This window comes from Vipera berus, assembly GCF_964194415.1.
Source record: "Vipera berus genome assembly, chromosome: 8".
In the NCBI taxonomy this organism is placed as follows: Eukaryota; Metazoa; Chordata; class Lepidosauria; order Squamata; family Viperidae; genus Vipera; species Vipera berus.
Window position 1 is genome coordinate 11,323,565 of NC_138211.1, and position 17,206 is coordinate 11,340,770.

The 17,206-nt window shown below is 46.9% G+C and overlaps 1 protein-coding gene across 4 annotated transcripts in view; it reads right to left on the reverse strand.

The window, feature by feature from the left end:
• ZMIZ2 (zinc finger MIZ-type containing 2) overlaps nt 1-10,061 on the reverse strand; it is a 94,704-nt gene extending 84,643 nt beyond the window's left edge. For all 4 annotated transcript variants that reach the window (XR_014027191.1, XM_081333545.1, XM_081333544.1 and 1 more), the window contains exon 1: nt 9,684-10,061. The gene's annotated coding sequence lies outside the window, so the exon portion shown is untranslated. The remainder of the gene's footprint in view (nt 1-9,683) is intronic.
• Nucleotides 10,062-17,206: the final 7,145 nt, after the last annotated feature.

Genomic DNA, 17,206 nt, shown 5'->3' on the forward strand with positions numbered 1-17,206 from the left:
GCATGGATTGGAATGTTTGTCAAGAGGGAAAAAAATGGGCTTTTTTTGCTCATGATTTGCTTAGCCATTACTACTAGCAGTAGTAGTAGAAGACCACCACCAAATCCCTAAGGACTCTTGGTGCATAAGCAAGAGATTAAGAAGGTTTCTTACCTCTTATATGTTTACAATCAGCAAAAGAAGATGTATAAGAACTCATAAATAAATGCATATACATACCAATGAAAAACAAAGAACACATGTGGTCCTCAAGTTACAGCTGGTGGCTTAGTGACAGAAGTCACAACCCACTGGAAAAAGGGCATTTACAACACAGTTTTACGACAGTTGTGTTGAAAACCAGAATTTACTTAGAAGGCTCCAATATAGGCATATGTCAAGGACTACCTGTAATATTAAATTAACCAAACTTTAACCAAAGCTAGACGGGATCAAGACCCAAAGTCACTCCATTTTAAGCAGCTTCTAAACTGCAATCAGGTGTGAGTCAACAAGATATTCTCTGGGACAGAGGTCCCCAACCTTTTGGGCACCAGGGACTGGTTACATGGAGAAAGGCTTTTCCGCGGACCAGAGGGTGCATGTTGTTATGTGCTGCCTGCATCTCGCGGATGGGGCTTTGCTTGTTTGTGTTGACCGGTTGCTGGCATGCCGCAGCCCGGTACCAGTCCACGGACCGGGGGTTGGGGACCTCTGCTCTAGGAGGCCAGTCCAAAGTAACAAGGATACCACTGAAACGCAGTGCCACTGAGCTTCAGATACCTCACCTACTCTGGGTAAATCAGACTGGCCAGAATGATTCCACTGGGAAAATGTGATCTAATGCATCACCATGAGGCCTCCCAAATTTCATACAGCCATGCTCACATAGGGTACCTCACAACAATCCCAAGTGACAGAGATCCACAATTGCTAAGTCAACATCAAAAAAACCACACTGTATTTTAGCGCATATGTGACCCAAGCCATAAAGAAACATAAGGGAATGTACAGTCTCCAACCCATTTCCTTCAGAAAGGCCTTGCTCATGTTCTCATCCCCATTGGCAGCTTGGTCCATGGTAAATGATGACATGTTCATCATGAGGCAAGTGTTGCAGCCATGTTCTTGCAAGTACTAGATCACATCTTTGTCTGGTGACATCAGTCTGCATTTGTCAACATTTCTACATTATCAGTTTTGAATGAACACCGCCCATCCAACTGTACTTCTAAAATAGGCAAGTTATTTAAAATGTGTCCCCCACCCCATCTCTTCCTTAAGACTTTACAGGGATGAAAACAGGCAGAGTAACATCCTCTAGCATCCAGCCTTTATTTTTCCAGTGTTTTGTCCACTTTTTTCTTTCTCCAAAGAACACTCCAAATAAACAGGCCCTGGCATCTTTCTTTACTTATTTCAGCCTAACATTCTTTAATGAATTGTTTTATGCAAAAGAAGAAAGAAGATACCACGAGAAAGCATTGGAGGAAAGGGAAGATATACAGTACTCCAAGAAAAAAAAAGATGTCTCAGTTGGAAGCACTCAAAATATTTCACTGTTTATATAGCATCATCATCACGGAGTATAAAATTTGCCGCCTTTGTGATGAACAGCTCAGTCCTACGTTCAACAAAAACAGAAGCATGTACACTGCAGTTCCCATAACAATCTAGGAACAGGCCTTGGAAAGCCATTTGAAGAGCATCAAGATTTGCAATGACCACAGGTCATCCCAGAGAATGTGAAAGAGAATGAGGTTTGAGGACAGGTTCAAAAGGATAAGCCAGCTGGCCTAAAACAGGCACTCTGAGAAGTAGTTTCAGCCATCAGGGCTAGTAAAAGAGAAAGATCAGAATTTTTTAGGGGAGCAAAAAAGGACTGAGCAGAAATACATAGTGAAATTGGCCTCAGTTCACAGGCCAATCTCACCTATGTATTTGAAATTGTAAACCTCCACTTGGCTAAAGTGATTTTCAAAAATGAAGAACAAAAAAAAAAGCTACTTAAAATAATGGTTCTCAAAAGCAGGGGTCCTCGACCTCGGCAACTTTAAGACTTGTGGACTTCAACTCCCAGAATTCCTGGCTAAGGAATTCTGGGAGTTGGAGTACACAAGTCTTAAAGTTGCCAAGGTTGAGGAGCCCTGCTCAAAAGTCTTCACCGAGACGGCTGTGCTTGAAAGGAGGTTTGCAAACTCTCCTACAGGCAGAAGAAAAGCTGACTGCCAGATCAGGCCTAGGAGGCCCCCTAATTATGATAACGAAAGGCATTCCCATTCCGCTCAGCTGCCAGCGCTGTTTACTGGCCTTCCTTTTATGCCCTTAACAGAAGCTTGATCTGCCAAGCAGGCTTGTTTACTTACTTGCTCAATTTCATAAGAGCTGCTGTTAAGAAGAGACACGGAAATCAAGCCAGGTCATTCTCCAAGTCTTCTGAGAATCCTGCATCCTGCTTCTCTGACTCACTTCTGCTAGACACAAACTAATTATTCCAAAGAGCTCCTAAAAAGAAAAGCAGCAGATCATTCTGCATCTGCTCTGTCACATGATCAACACACCATACATGGTCAGATGAGCAATCCAGCACTTGACAGCTTTCTACTTTCCCTTCTTCACTCACAGAGAGAGAGGGGAGAGGAGGGAGGGGGGGAGAGAGAGGGAGGGGGAGAGATGGAGAGGGAGGGAGAGGGAGAGCGAAAGGGAGAGAGAGAGGAAGGGAGAAATGGAAAGAGGGAGAGGGGGAGAGGGAGAGAGGGAGGGAGGGACAGAGGGAGGGAGAGAGCGAAAGGGAGAGAGAGAGGGAGGGAGAGATGAAAAGGGAGGGAGAGGGAGGGAGAGCGAAAGGGAGAGAGGGAGGGAGGGAGAGAGGGAGGGAGAGATGGAAGGGGAGGGAGAGATGGAAAGGGAGGGAGAGGGAGAGAGAGAGAGAGGGAGGGGGAGATGGAGAGGGAGGGAGAGGGAGAGAGAGAGGGAGAGATGGAGAGGGAGGGAGAGAGAGAGCGAAAGGGAGAGAGGGAGGGAGGAAGAGATGGAAAGGGAGGGAGAGGGAGAGAGAGGGAGAGAGGGACAGAGGGAGAGAGAGAAAGGGAGAGAGAGGGGGAGGGAGGGAAAGATGGAAAGGGAGAGGGAGAGAGACAGGGAGAGCAAGAGAGAGAGAGAGGGAGGGAGGGAGAGAGCAAAAGGGAGAGGGAGGGAGGGAGGGAGGGAGAGAAGGGGGGGAAGGAGAGACAGAGGACCAGCCCTTGAGAAGGTGATTTCCAAGTACCATCTCCCTATGGTAAACTGAAGTTGCATAATCCAATAAACAGATGCATGGTTTAAATGCTGTTGACAGTTTACCTTGGCTCTAAGCCTATACAAGTTGGAGAGGCTACACTTTTATTTCCGAAGACTGAGATCAAATCCTCCAACAAACATTTCCCCTGACTTTTAACCAAATAGATTGTCTCCGGTGCTTTGCAAATTAATCCACGCGCCTGCTTTAATAACAGCTATTTTTGATCACAACATCCCCCTGTTTGTCTTGCAAAGGCTTTTAAGCAAACTTATCTGTGCCTGTAAAAGCACACTTACAAGAAAATAAGTATAGTTGAATACGATGGCTAATAAACTACTGGATAAATATGCTTAGGATCTTCTTACAAGTTAAGGAATACGGAACAACACCTAAGAACAAGAAGAACAAGAAAGACATTGTGCTTCCTCTCACAGTGTCGTCTACTGAATTATATAATAGAAAGTGTTAAGAAAATGATTAAAAACTTTTAAACAACAACGTAACACTAGATACCCATAATGGAAAACATGCTTCAGGTTGCAGACGGTTCTTTTACTTTTCAGGTCAGTAAAAAGGCAAAATAGTCAAGGAAGCTCCCAAACCCAACTGCTTCATATATTCCAGAATTTATTCTTGGATTGTTATCATAGCTTGTTCAGAGACTAAAAAATAAGGCCCTGGATTCAAGCCTATTTAGCTGCCCCCACTGCTTGATGAAGGCAAGAACCAACTAAACAGCAATTAATTGCTTGTTTATAATACCCTTTATGCTTGAATTATATCAAACCATGATCAAGCATAGGGTTTCAGACCTTAAGTTAAAAAGTATTAATGCAGGCAACAAACATTCCAGACTATAAGTTTTATTTATTATATCCTTGCAAGGTTGGCTCTTTAAAGACTCGTTAAATTTAATATATATATTTCCAAAGCTGAAGAGAATTCTAGAGGCTTTTCATTAACTGATCATATCACATTATAAACGTATTTGACAAAATATAACTTTCATCAGCTAGTAACTTGCCATCCGGGAATCATGGGATTTGTCATCCAACACATTTATAGGAATTCTAGTTAGGAAAGTTGATTCAATATCACCACAAACCATGGACAGTACTGGATTCAGATTTAGTCAACAAATCCAATAAAACGAGTTATGACACTCTTAATTTTTACTGATTTTAACAGACCCACCCACTCCATGTAGGACTAAGGTTGGCTTTATATATCACATCAAACTATAATGTGGGTTGATTTTGAAATTAATATAACACAACCCAGTCCCAATGTATGCTATATCCAGCAATATGGTTAACCAAATCACGGCTTAGTTATTGTGTGACCTATCTTGCACGGTTCACAAGTTTTAGATTTTTGACGTACCACCACAAGTGAGCACAAAATTTCTGTTGTAAAGTAAGACATTTGTTAAGTGATGTTTTCTCCTTTTTACGACCTTTCTTGCGCAAGTTGTTAAGTGAATCACTGCAGTTGCTAAGTTAGTGACACAGTTGTTAAGTGAATCTGGCTTCCCCATTGACTTTGCTTGTCAGAAGGTCGCAAAAGAGGATCACGTGACCTGGGACACTGCGACCGCCATAAATATGAACCAGGTGCCAAGCATCTGAATTTTGATCACATGATCATGGGGATGCTGCAAAGGTTGTAACTGTGAAAAATGGTCCTAAGTCACTTTACTTGATTTAATTTTTAGTCACTACTGCTTTGTTAATAACGGACTAGAGCAGGGGCAGGCAACCTTGGCTCTTTTATGACTCGTGGACTTCAACTCCCAGAATTCCTGAGCCAGCCATGCTGAGGGGAAAGGGAGAGGTTTCCAAGATGAGCCATGTTGAAGTCCACGAGTCATAAAAGAGCCAAGGTTGCCTACCCCTGGCTTAGGGTCACCAGATCTAGGCTGTTAACAGCCAAATACTCACTACATGCCATGGCATCAAAGAAACTCAGAAATTTTTGCAACCTACATCTGGGATATCTAATTAGTTAAAAGAACTAACAGAAAGAAAAACTATCACCGTATCCAGGCAGTATGGCAGGCAGATAAATTCAGGTAGTCCTCAACTTAAAACAACTCATTTACTGATTGCCCAAAGTTACAACAGCACTGAAAAAAGTGACTTATGACTGTTTTTCCACACTTGTGACCGTTGCAGCACCTCCACCGTCACGTGACCAAAGTTCAGACGCTTGGCGACTGGCTCACATTTATGACGGTTGCAGTTTCCTAGGGTCACGTGATCACCTTTTGCAACCTCCTTCCAAGCAAAGTCAGAGGGGAAGCCAAATTCACCTAACAACCATGTTATTAACTTAATAACCGCGGCGATTCGCTTGACAACTGTGGCAAGAAAGGTCACAAAAAGGGGCAAAACTCAGTTAACTGTTTCGCTCAATTGCGGCCGTAAGTCGAGGACTATCTCCATTTGCATGACACCGTGGTGGCCGTCTACCCCAACCTTCCCCAATCCTCCCAACAAAACAAACAAGAGCACTAACTCTCGAGTAGAATTGGCTACTCCAACAAGCTTCTGCCCGCTACCATAATCATTTAGACAATAATGCCTTTGTAGTCTCTATGATGCTGGCACAGTTCCCTAGTCCTCATTTACTGAATAAGGGTTTACTTATTTATTGAGGAGTATCTGTAAGTTGCATCAATTCACGCCAATTGTAAGTGGGTCAGAATACAGGTTATTCATTTTGTGATTGTTCAAAGTTGCAACAGCGGTGAAAAAGGTGACCCTGTGATCGGCTTTTCACCCTTGTGACTGTTGCAGCATCTCTGTGTTCACGTGATCTAAATTCAGAGGCTTGGCGACGGCTTCCTATTTATGACGGCTGCAGTGTCCTGGGACCAGACGGTCAGCTTCTTTGACCTTCTGAATGAACAACGTCAACAGGGGAAGAAGCCAGATTCACTCAACAACCGTGTTACTAACAACTGCAGTGATTCACTTAATGACTGTGGCAAAAAAGGTCACAAAACGGGGCGAGGCTCACTTAACAAGCTGTCTTGCTTAGCAGCAGAAATCTTGTACTCAGTTCATATATAAGCACTATCAAAAATGGAACAGTTAAAATAAGAATACCAACAACAATCAGCTTCGTGTAATAACCCAAACAAATTTAAAGACCAAAATCTTATTGAAATTATACCAAATTAAACTTGCTTCCTCAACATCAGCCAGACTGGGGCTGTGCATCCTTCTGCGGGTTGGGAGATATTATATGGGGACTTCTGAAGGCCTCTTGCCTGCTTACAGGCACCACAAGCAGCTTCCCTGGATGTCCAAACGGAATGGACAAATACTTTTTGGGTAGTGTTTCCTGTATAATCCAGTGCTGTGTTGCAATGGCAAACTTTGCATAACACAAGACATTATGCAAACCAAGCAAAGCACCTCACTTTGAGCATGACAAAGGGGCCCATTTTCTTTGTTGTTTTAATCCCAGTGGACTCACTGGGGTTATTTCTCTAGAAGCAGAATTCTGAGTGGACTCATCCAGAAAGAAGTGCCTGATAGGTCTGCATTAGGCTTGAGAAATGAACGTGGTAAAAGAAAGCATTACACCCAAGGAAAACAGCCAAAGACAGGGCAGGACAAGCTTTGCCCAACCTACAAAACCAGCCCGCTGAGTGTTCCTAGCTTTGCAATGTCCCTGTTCAAATGTTCACCAAAGGACAGGAGTAAGTTCATCTTTGTACTTGAGAGTGAGAGAGAGGGAGAGGGAGAGGGAGAGGGAGAGGAGAGAGAGAGAGAGAGAGAGAGAGAGAGAGAGAGAGAGAGAGAGAGAGAGAGAGAGAGAGAGAGAGAGAGAGAGAGAGAGTCACATCAGCCTGGCAATAAGCCATGTCCTATGTCCCACTGCTATGTCAGCCAAGATTGGTGAGTAACAAAAGAAACACAGAGCTTTTGTAACCATCCTACCTGGTTAAGACATAAATTTCTGCCTTGCTTTCATATTTTGCTGAGCGAAGGAACTATTACCCTGTGGAAGAGCGTATGGATTCAATTCCTGATTATCTTCCAAGAGGAACAGAAAAGGCCACACATTTGAATGACAGTTGCTTCACACATTCAAAGAAATCTTGCTGGGGTCACAAAAAGAGACTTGATGAGATTGTGGAGATGGCCGCACTTGATCCTTTGAAGCCTGCAACTGATTTGTATTCTAAGGATTGTTTTTTTAAGCACAGGCCTAAGGTATCCATTTGTATCTCTGTGGCCGAAAAGTAGCCCAAAAAAAGGGGGGGGGAGGCAAGTTTAAAAACAAATAAATTTGCTGCCAGGTAAGTAGGATTCAATGACATGAGTTCACACACAACACTCAGATGTAAGACTTGGTGAATAAAACAGAATTTATGAAAATGATTTGGCTTTGGGTGATATGCTAACCCAGTCAATACTGAGTTAAAAAGGGCCACATAGATGACCTTGGAAACTGAAATGTGGACAGAATAGTGGATATTAAGTATTTCCAGCATTCATTTTAGTTTCTCTATTCCAGCACTACGGCTTTTATTTTATTTTGAGTTCAGTTTTTTTCCCCCCTGAGGGATGTTTAACACATGCAGCAAGGTGGGCTCCTAAAGGTGGTAAAATAAATTTAAAAGAGTAAGGAGCTCTCCCTCTCTATTTTATATAACCTGGGAGGCTTCCTTTCTTTCTCTCTCTCTGTGTATTTTACCGGATGCTGGAAAGCTCCAGGACAAAAACAGACTAGCAGCATCTCTAGAAGCAGAAGCAGGAGCAGTAATAACAAAGCAAGTTAGCAATCGGCTGCAAAAAGGAGCTGATCTCTCCACATGCAGCCTTCAGCCACCCTGACCAATAAAAGATAACATTTAAAGATTTTAAAAGTTCAGAAACATGACCTAAGGAGCCAAAAGACCACAACGGATATGCAAAACAGAAGAAAGATGCAATCAAAAGTACACCAAGAACTTTCCCTCCCCCCCCCCCCACACACACACACACGCACTCTGAATAGGATCTCAAGATAGCATTCAAGTAGAACAGATTAAATTGAGCAAATAATGGAACAGAAGGAGCCAATGGCTTTATCTTGGGCCCGGCCACGCTCCCTTAGCCTGGATCCCTGGCTTGGAGGTGGTGGTGGGGGAGAGAAGAACTGCAGGGACTCTGAAAGGGGGTGTCTTTTCAGCTTGAAAAACCTCCAGCTTTCAGGCACCAGAGATGACCAAAACTTTGCAGAAGTCTTCACAAGCCCTATACCATTCCCGGACTTGAAAGCCTTAATGCAACCTGATAAGAGCTGCTGGGTAACACTTGACTTGCATCCCTTCCAGCAGGGCGGCCGAGTGTTTCTCCCAGGTTAGGCACTTGCTTTTCTGCAGTTCTGTGACAATTGCAATTCTCCCAACAACAGACATAATTCCCACCCACTCCGGGGCAGGGGTGGTGGGGGGGGGGAAAGGGCAGGATGGCTGCCAGCATCCAAGCATCTTTTCTCCACGAAGAGAGAAGATGCAAACCCCACACCACTCTCCTGCCCTCCCCCCCAAATGCCGCCTATTCCCAGAAGAAAACCAAGATGCTAACCACCAAAGGGGTCGTCGGTGCGTGGCCCACCAGCAGGTGCCTTCTGCAGCCACCCCACCCACATCCCAAGCCCGCTGGGGAAGGGAGGAGGAGAAGGGCCCCGTCTTTCGAAGGCCGGGCCAACTTCCTGACCCATGCCCGCCCCAAGGTGGCAGCTCCGGTTGCCATGGAGATTCACTTTCTCTCTCTCTCTTCCCTCCCACCCACCCACCCCCCTCCCTCCCCACCCATCCCCGCCGCCTATTTCGGGGCACACACACACACCTTGGCTTCCGAGCCCCCAAGCCCCCCACGTGGAAGATCCGGAGCAGCACCCAAACAATCCCCCACAACGCAGCCAGGAGGGGTCGGGAGAAGCAGCCGCCAAAAGCCGGAGCGGGCGCGCTCTGTTCTGCGCCTGGGGGGGGGGCGCTCCGCTCCCGGCCCACCCCCGCCTCCCCTCCCCTCCCCCGGGAAGCCCGAAGGGGCAAACCCAAAGAAAGGCGGCTGGTGGGGGGAGGTGAGGGGGAGAGAGGGAAGGAGAAGAGCCGCAATCCGGAGGATGGGAAGGGGGGGGGAGAGAGAGAGAGGGGGGGTCCTCCTGCCCAACCGGAGAAGCCCCCCCCCTCCGCCGGTTCCAAATCCGCCCAGCCCAGCCATTCCCCACCGCATCTGCCCCCTCCTTTCCCTGGGGGGGGGGAAACCCACCCGGCCGTGCCCCCAATCTCGCCCACCCCCTACGCCCCCCCCGCGGCCTCGAGTCCCAAGGACAGGACCCCCCTCCCTCCCTCCCTCCCTTTTCCAAGGAAGCGCCCGGGCCCCGTCCGGCAGCCCCGTCCAGAGGGACCCCGGACAATTACCTCGCTCGGAGCCGGGGCCGCTCTGCCTGGCGGCGCGAGGAGGAAGCTCGGGGGGGGGGGGAGCCGAGCCGCGCTCTCTCTCGCTCGCTGGCTGGCTGGCTCTGCCGTCTCCTGGCTCGGCTGGGCTTTTCCCTACAGCCGCTTCTGCCCGGCTTCCATGGTTGGGGGCCGCCCGCCTTGGGCTGCGAGGCACGGGAGAGGAGAGCGACGGGCCGGGCGGACTGAACAAAGCCCCCCGTGCAGGCGGCGGCTGGCGGCTGGCGGCTGGCGGCGGCTGGCTACTGCTGCTGCTGCTGCGGCTGAAGCGCCAGCCCTACGAGCGCCGCCGCGCAGCAGCAGCAGCCCCCCACCTCCATCCTGCCTGCGCCTTCACCTCGCCGCTCCAATTGCACAATAGAGCCGGGCCAGCCTCATCAATATTCATCGCCCTCGCCCTCCCTCCCCTGCCCTCCCCTCCCCGCCGCCGCCGCCGCCGCTGCCGCTCAGGCTAGAGCAATGGAGCTCCTATCGCGCCGCCTGGCCGGCAGAAGCAGCTGCAGGAGGAGGGCGGGGGGGGGCGGCGGAGAGAGCGCTTGCCTTGGCGCTTCCCTGCACCTCTCGCGGCGGCCTTGCAGGTGACGTGCGCGCGGCGAAGGCGGCGGCGGCGGCGGCGGCGGCGGGAGGTGCTGGGCAGGCGGGGAGCGGGCAGCCCTGGCGGGTCTCGCCTCCCTTCGGGCCGCGCCGAGGGAAAGAGCAGACAAAGGGCGACCGGAGCCCGGCTGCTGCCTGCTTGCCTGCTTGCCTGCCCGCCCGCCCCCTTCTGCAGCCCCCGCTCCGCCGAGGGCCAGGCTGGGCGTGGAAGCCCCGGGCGCGCCGGTTCCGCCCTTCGGCCGCTTGGGGCTTCCCGGGAGCGCGTGGCCAGCCCCGGCCGCTGTCCTAGGCTGGGGCGGCTGTCTCGCGTCCCAGGCGGGCGGGCCGGGAAAAGAAGGGTCGGGGCGGCCGCCTCCGGCTCCAGCCGAGCTCGGCTGGCTTGGTGCAAAAGCGGCCGAAGCGGAGAGATGTAAAGCTGGCGGTGCAAAGCTCGCTGGATGCGCCCAGGCGGCCAAGGCCGGCCAGGCCTGGCGCCCCTGAGAGGAGAAGCCGCCCGCCGAACTGGATCGGAGCGGCCGGCTTTGCAGAGATGCTGGAAAGGGAGGAAGCCGAGGTCCCGGATGTGGCGTGCCTTTCCAACCGGGCGTCCCCTGTACGGGATCCCCCGTAATCTGCCCATTCGTGTAGAGCAGGGTGTCCAACCTTGGCAACTTTGAAGACCTGTTGGACTTCAACTCCCAGAATCCCCCAGCCAGAATTCTACCGTAGGTCTTAAAAGTTGCCGTGCTTGGACACCCGTGGTGTCGAGGATGAAGGCTGGGGTCCAGCCCGCACTTCCCAGCCCTAACTTCCTAACACTGAGGACAATTAACCAGCGGAACAGCTTGCCCCCAGAAAGCGTGGGCGCTCCGTCACTGGAGATTTTTAAGAAGAGACTAGAGAGCCACTGGTCTGAAATGGTATAGGTTCTCCTGCTTGAGTGGGGGGCTGGACTAGAAGACCTCCAAGGTCCCTTCCAGCTCTATTCTGTTCAAAATAAACTGATTCATGCAAAAGGGGCCTGGAAAGGATTGCAGTATGTGCGTGACAAACTGGGACAAGATACTTCATCCGAAGTACCACTGAAGATGTTACCTAGCCTGTTAACAAAATGTTCGGAAGCTGAACGCCAAACTCAAGAGAACAAACCGCCACCAGCAACTGCCACCTGAGCTACAATTATGTTCTATCATTTCAGGATTGCAAGTTACGTTTTGACGACTGAAACTCCCTGAAATTACCTAAGGGTCAGAATCGGGCAGATCCGGAAGACTTGCATTGGTGGCTTAATTTTTAAATGCAGGTTGTAATTTGGTTTTATGGAGAACCAGGTTCTCATGTTGCAATAAACTGTGATGCAGTTGATCCTAAGGGATCAAAACTTTCCAAAACTGGGAGAATATAAGAAGCACAAATATAAGTGCACAAAAGACAGTAGGATCCATACCACTGGAAATTACCATTGTAAATACTTTTTTCCCACTTTTGTCTCCATTACACAAAGGGGGGAAAAAGTCAAAGTCAGTTACCCCTTTTTCTGACTAACCCAATTTATTAAAAAGCACCAGCTTTTGGGAGTTTCATTGGATGAATTTGATGAAGTGAGGTGTAGCACATGAAAGCTGATGCTTTTAATAAAATGTGTTCGTTGGGGGAAATGCCAGTCGTCTGGTTTTTATTTATTTTGCTTTCTGTAGATTGACATAACTCTCCTACATATTGGGATAGTGAGTTTTCAGAAACTATTCAGTAAGCCAAAGGCTCCTCAAAAGCCAGTTTCCAACAGCGGCTGAAGTCTGCATTTCCACACTTCTTCAAGAAGCTAAATTCTACTGAATTAAAATAGTAGCACCGTGAAGATGCCTAGAACTTTTTTGGGTGCTTTCCTATCCAGGAATGGAGACCTAATCTGACCAATGTAAAGTCTTACAGGTAGCTCTCGACTTAGAACAGTCTGTTTAGTGACCATTCAAGTTACAACAGCACTGAGAAAAGCGATTTATGGCCATTTTTCACAGCTACAACTGTTGCAACATCCCCATGATCACTTGATCAGACTTCAGGCATTGGCAACTGACTCATACTTATGACCGTTGCAGGGTCCTGGGGTTCATGGGATTCCCCCTTTGCCACCTTCGGACAAGGAAAGTCAATGGGGAAGCCAGATTAACTTAACCGTGTTACTAACTTAACTTCTGCAGTGACTCACTTAACAAATGTGGCAAGAAAGGTAATAAAATGGGGCAAAACTCACTTAACAACCGTCTCATTTAGCAACGGAAATTTTGGGCTCGTAGGTTGAGGACTACTACTATTCCCAGTCAATAATGTCTAGCGGGAGAATGTGGACCGACTGTTTCCCCAACAAGTTGCTATCCAGCTGTACCAGAGTTCAAGTCCCATAATCCCGCAGGCAGTTGCAGTCATAAAATGACACCCAATCTACCTATACTTATAAGAGTTCTTTGGATTAGGAGTACGGGAAAGAACCATGCGGGATTAAGCATCTTTTCTTGGAAATGATTTAGAAAAACATTCTAAAATTTACGATGGGAACAGTCTCCCTCTGGAAAAGAACCAAACAATTTTTTTTAAAAAGCAACTAGGCAAGTGATATGAGCCTGGAGGTTGGGGTGGCTGGGAGTGGCCCTGTTTAGTCGCGTCACCAGCCTAATTTAGCAGGTGCCCATGAAGCTCACATAACTGCATTCCACTCTGCCCTCCCAAGTGGCAAAACGTCTGGAGAAACGTAGTACTTTCCCCCCCCCCCAGTGAAAGTAAATTTATTGGAATAATGAGCAGAGAGAGATAGCCACTGAAATGGGAAAACTCCCGGGAGAGAAAAGGCTTGGCTACCATGCCACAAATGAGATACCACACCACAACCAGCATGCAAATGATAAGTGTTTTTCTTTTTTTATATCTCTATTTTTGTACTCAGACTCTTAAAACCATTTTTTCCCCCAAGCTTGGCAAGTTCAACTCACGGTCAAAATCCACACATTTTAAAAGTATGTTTGGCTAGGGAATTCTGGGAGTCCACACATCTTAAAAGTTGCCAAGTTTGAAAAACGCTGCTCTAAACCTTGGAGCAAGGCTTGGCCCATCCAGCTCAGCTTGCTGGTGAAGTAGATTCAACCACTCTTGACAGAAAATTCAGGCAAGAATCAATTTAGTGACTTCTTTTCCAAGCAAGCTGCAGTAACTGTCAGATAAGCAATAACCTGGCTATTCATTTCTTAAACTGAACCAGGATTTATTTATTTTTCTTCAGAAGCAAAGTACTAGTTAGCACTATTCCAGTAGCTTAGTGGTTAGATGCAGTGATACATCTGTGGAGCAGATTTAATTTCTCCTCCAGATGAAGCTCTAGTTCAGCAAGGGAATTAGTGCATATTTTATCATCCTGAGAAAAAAGACTTCTTAAAGATGATTAAATACCAAATCTAAAAGTATCTCGTTGCTGGTGCACAACTAGAGAAACTACAGGTAGCCCTCAATTTACAACCATCCTTGAGCCCAAAATTTCTGTTCTTAAGCGAGAAATTTGTTAAGTGAGTTTTGCCCCGTTTTATGACCTTTCTCGCCATAGTTGTTACGTGAATCACTGCAGCTAAGTTAGTAAGGAGCATTGTTAAGGGAATCTGGCTCCCCCACCCCTTGACTTTGCTTGTCAGAAGGTTTGCAAAAGATGGATCAGACGACCCCGGGACGCTGCAACCCTCATAAATAGGAATCAGTTGCCAAGCATCAGAATTTTGATCACGCGGCCCTGGGGAGGCTGCAGCGGTCATAAGTGTGAAAAAATGGTCATAAGTCGCTTTTTCAGTGTCTCTGTAATTTTGAATGGTCAGTAAACAAACTGTTGCAAGTTGAGGGCTACCTGTAATTATGCAGAAAGAGAAAGAGGGGAGGAGGAAAGGAAGTCCATCTGACTGAAATGGACAGGGGAAGACCATGGCAATCCTGAGAAGCTGTAAGCCAAGGATGCAGCTAACACAGGCCTCTACATTCCCTCAGCCTGGGGCACAGAAACTGAGTACACAATGGGGGTGAGGCTTGCTGATTGATACTTATCTCCAAGCTCCAGGATTTAATCTCTCAGGACGTGCAGGGAGGGGGTTTGGAGACCAAAGACCTTTGGGGAAGGGTCCTTTGTAAGGGAGAGCTATCAGAAAAGGGAGATGATGCAATTGACTTGCCCAAGAAAAGACAAGGAGTAGATAGCCCACCCCACCCCCACTGGTAGATTGCTGGGTCATAAGCCCTAGACCAGGGGTAGGCAACCTCGGCTCTTTTATGACTCGTGGACTTCAACTCCCAGAATTCCTGAGTCAGTTGAAGTCCATGAGTCATAAAAGAGCCGAGGTTGCCTACCCCTGCCCTAGACCTCTTGCCGAACAATATTCTCCCATCCTAACCTATATTCCTGAAATACTGTAAAGAAAGCTTGGGATGAATAAGTCTTTTCTTCTTTCAGGGTATTTGATCAATTCCTGGTCTTTAGAATTCTTTCCAAACTGATTTGTGCACCAGGCTAGGATTGTTGACTGATCTTAAAACCACCAAAGGAGGGTGGGGGAAAACAGATTTTGCATTGGAAAAAAGAATTAACTGGTAGCATGTTGGATGGCAGGTAGTCCTTGACTTACAACCACAATGGAGCTCAAATTTTCTCTTGTCTAAGTGAGTTTTGTCCCATTTTACGCCCTTCCTTGCTACAGTTGTTAAGTGAATCATAGCAGTTGTTAAATTAGTAACACGGTTGTTAAGCGAATCTGGTTGATTTTGCTTCCCAGAAGGTTGCAAAAGGGGATCACATGACCACTGGACACTGCAACTGTCATAAATAGGAGTCAGTTGCCAAACGTCTGAATTTTGATCACTTGACCATGGAGATCGTGCAATAGTTGTAAGTGTGAAAAACTGTTGTAAGTCACTTTTTTCGGTACCATTGTATCTTTGGACAGTCACTAAATGAACTGTTGTAAGTCGAGGACCGCCTGTATTCAGATTAGCACTTGTCTGCCCCAAGTGCCCATCCATTCAGACTTGTCAGGCCAGAGACTTAGGAAGAAAGAGGAAGGCTATGATTTAGCCTAAAAAGGATCCTCAGTTGAGCAACAGCATAAAAAGCAGGACTGAATCTTTTCCAAATGTTGTCAGGGGTTTGGGTGGGATATATGTGCGACAACCAAAAATCAAAATTCTAAGAATGCATTAAAAATTAGGGCACCTTTTGTAATTTATGCATGCTTTGGGAGAGACCGGGGGGGGGGGGAAGAGCAAGAAATATCTGTTGTCTTTTTGTAGAAGCAATTTTTACAGTGGGAATCCAACTGCGAACACCCCTTCCAGGGTGGAGCTGATGGGAATTATAATCAAGAATTCTGGAGCCTGTTAGATTGGTGAAAGTTAAACAGATGAAAGGAAAGAAGAGCAGAGTCAAAAGAAAATGTTTTCCCCCAGGATAAATGTGATGCCTATCGCAAAACGCCACACTTGCAGCCCTTTTCTTCCATTGAGCGTGTGGATTACCTCATCCTGTCCTTTCCACCACACTATTAGGTAGACACACAGTGGCATTGTGTGGCATGCTTACCACTAATTAACTGAGCCCTGATTTACTCCAGCCAATAGTTCACACAACACACCAAAACGTAAAGTAACCACCTCACCTGAGTTTTACGTGACATGACAGGCTTACAATCAAGATCGGTTTAGAGTTCAGCATGCTGTGGAATACATTTATTTAATCTGCATGCTGGACCTTTTTAATTATTATTGTAGTTGGCCTGCGGAGCTTAGGACTGCCCCCAACCTCCGCTCATTCCGCCGGGACCTGAAGACCTGGCTCTTCGAGCTCTCTGGCCCAGGCTGAGAATTTTTTAATTTTAATTTTAACTGGGTTTTAATTTTCTCAGGGTTCTATTTAATCTTTTTTAATTTGTTTTAACATTTGTATTGACTTTCTTTTAAATGCCCTGTAAACCGCCCTGAGTCCTTCGGGAAAGGGCGGTATATAAATCTAAATAAATAAATAAAATAAAATAAATAAATAATAAACCCTTTCACGAGTAGGGCTGAAACTGTTTTTAAGAAACTTGCTTCCAGCTTCTAGCATTTAAGACATTCAGTTCAAGTTATCATGTCATCATTTTAGCCATTGTCTATCCGCTGCAGGATGAAGGCTTCTTCTGCATGTTTCCAACCCATTCGGTCCTGAGCTTTCATTTGCCAACTGGGCCCACAATACTTGCTGAGGGTGTCGACCCATCTCTCTTTCGTGGATGCTTTTTATCAAGTGGGATCCATTCTATGACTGCCTGGGTCCACCTGCCATCCATTCTTCTTGCTATGTGACCAGCCCATTTCCATTGCAATTCTTTTACTCTTTTGATGATGTTATATACTTTTGTTTGTTCTCTAATCCAGGGGCCCCCAACCTTGGCAACTTTAAGACCTATGGACTACAACTCCCAGAATTCCCCAGCCAGCAGATCTTTCTATCTTGTCTTGTATAGCCAGCTGCACCAACAGGCTGAAAAACAGCTTTTATCCGTGGGCTGTTAGGCTTTTGAATGAGAAATAACTTTTGTGAATTTTATGCAGAATTGACTTGGGAGGCCGGTGTGTGGTGTAGTTGGTTCACATGGTGTAGTAAGATGGAGGGTTTGTTGTCACTGTGTGTTGGGGGGGGGGGTGGGAGCACGAAGGGAGGCTCAGCTAATCTCAATGTACACATAGCTGTACTTTGACAATAAAGGTTCATTTCGTAATGCCGAGCATGTGTATAAAACATACGAAGAATGGCTGCAGGACTTGGGTTTGGCTAGTCTAAAGAAAAGAAATAGGAGACATGCTTAGCAGTATGCCAGTATTTGAGGGGCTGCCACAAAGAAGGGGGGTCATGT